We start from the raw sequence: 2332 nt of genomic DNA, 5'->3' as shown, positions 1-2332 counted from the left end.
GTGTTGGGTCAGCCTCTGGTACTGAGGGACTCCTATGAGTGGTGGCATTTTTTACAATGAGAGCTACTGTGTCTGCTTTGGCTTAGCCAAGACAATTACATGATGCCAAAACAACTAGTCAATGCAGTCAATTTAGTCAAATGATTGGTCTGAGTATTTGACCTTATACAGACAAAAAATGAAATAGAAATGAAATTTTTACTTTTACCCAATCATACTGAACTTGTGAGGATACAACTTAAATTGATTTAGAAAGTTTTTGTGACATCAGTTGTTTCTATATACATAAACTATACATAAACTAAACATGTTATATGTACATATAGGAATGAACAAAATTAAAATCTAATAAGAACATGCAAGTTATATCACTATTCTCCTTGCTATATGGTTGTAAAATACGATGACATTATGAACTTTAAAACAATCTTCCCAAAGATATTGAGAAAATAAATATGGATTAAAATGTGATTCTATATTTCTCCAGGCAAGATGGCTTCATATACAGCTAGGAATATAAGTAAAATTTAAATATTTTGTATAGTCCTAGGGTGGAAAGTCTAAGAAAAAGACCCCAGTTTCCAGAGGCTACTGGCCAATTGAGGACCAATAAATATATTTAAACTAGAGACAAATATAAAATCATGTAATTTATCTATGATCGTTGATAGCACTGCCATAAGATCCAACCAGTTACCATTTAAGATCTTTTATGCATTTGGAATGTTTATTTTTCAACCTCGGATATACAGTTTGATACCCCTAACTTAAAAAGAAGCTGTGTCTCTTGCTGCCATTAAAAGACAGGGTGGGGGGAAAAAGTCAAGTAACAATATTTGTTAGGTTCTCTTTCCTTTAACTTTTCCCCGGGCGGGGGTGGGGGAACCTTGAAGCAGAGAAAACAAACTTTCCCTCCAGCACATGATTGTATAAGGACTATACCATTTCTCTGAATAAAGAAGAAGAAATAAATTCAGCTTTGGAACTCCGCCATTGAGTGGCGGCTCCTGCAAAGGGGACAGTTTGCTATTAATTGTTAATGTCGTCTGCCATTAGAGGGCACTAAACAACTCTACATTAATGAGTTGGAGGGAAGAGAGAAAAGGAGACTGGAAAAGAAAGAGAGGGAGAAAAGGGAGGGAGAGTACGGGTAGAGTCCGGGTAGAGGGAGGGAAGGAGAGAAGAGGCGAAGGAGTAGGGGAAAGAGACCGGAGGGAATGGCTGGGAGGACTGGAGGGAAAGGGAGAAGGGGAAAAAGACAGCGAGATAGAAACAGAGACAGAATGATTCTGGAAAGATTAAGAAGGATGTGGAGCCCCCACAGCCGTCTGAAGTGAGCAAAAAGACAGCCTCTCCCGGGCCGCCCGAGCCCCCTCCCCTCCCGTCCTCACGACGGTAATTATAAAGCGAAAAGCGGCGGCGAGGTCACCCGTTTTTACCAGCCTGCTGCACCGAATGCGCGCGGTGCAGGTGCGGCGGCCGCGGGGCTTTGTGATTCATGCCCACTTTCAAAGGGGGGCTTGGGCCCGTCTGAGAGGCACCCAAACAACTGTCTTCTAATATTAGCACGGCTGTATTTCGGGATCTATTATAGTCTGTCCAGACAGATCCCATTGTAATGGGATCTTTTATTAAAAGATTAGCACTATCTCCTGCAGTTGGTGGAAAAAAATCTGTTATCACTGAGTTATTTGCAGTTGTGGAGGGGGGAAGGTTGATGGAAGATGGGGGGTGGGAGGGCGAGAGGAGGACTGGGGGAGGGTCTGGCGGGGGGAGGGGAGTTACAGGGGGTTGATGGGGGAAGAAGGGCGGATTTGAAATTCGTAGAACAAATCCCAGTGACCTGCGAATGTCCAAGAATTTTGTCTGCATACTTCGCTGTCTGTTGGCCTTCGGGCTTCAGAAGCGAAAAGAACAAAAATTTAAAAGGCAGCTTTGGAATAAACAATATAGCATTTTCCGTGAAGTAATCGTTTTATATAAAAGGAAATATCGCCTCCTCAGTTTCATTCAGCGGTGCCAAAAATGTTATAAATGAGAGACCCGCCAACTTTCAGCGAAGAATGCCAGGCACTGTACTTAATAAAGTGAGGCTACAGAAGTTCATTATGGATGTTGCAATCTTTTTTATTCTGCGAAAAGAGAGAAGGAGAGAGAGAGAGAGAGAGAGAGAGAGAGAGAGAGAGAGATTGGAGCCGAGGAGACTGAGAGACAGACAGAGGCACACAGGACAGAAACTGGGGAGTCTCCAGGCCGGGGAGGAAGGAGGGGGGCCAGACCGCCTACGTCGGCGCCCCCGCTCCAGGCTCCGACTCCAGACGCCGCGAAGTGA

The sequence above is a fragment of the Mandrillus leucophaeus genome, unplaced genomic scaffold (genome assembly GCF_000951045.1).
Source record: "Mandrillus leucophaeus isolate KB7577 unplaced genomic scaffold, Mleu.le_1.0 Scaffold597, whole genome shotgun sequence".
Classification (NCBI taxonomy): domain Eukaryota; kingdom Metazoa; phylum Chordata; class Mammalia; order Primates; family Cercopithecidae; genus Mandrillus; species Mandrillus leucophaeus.
Note: the sequence above shows the minus strand (reverse complement) of the source record.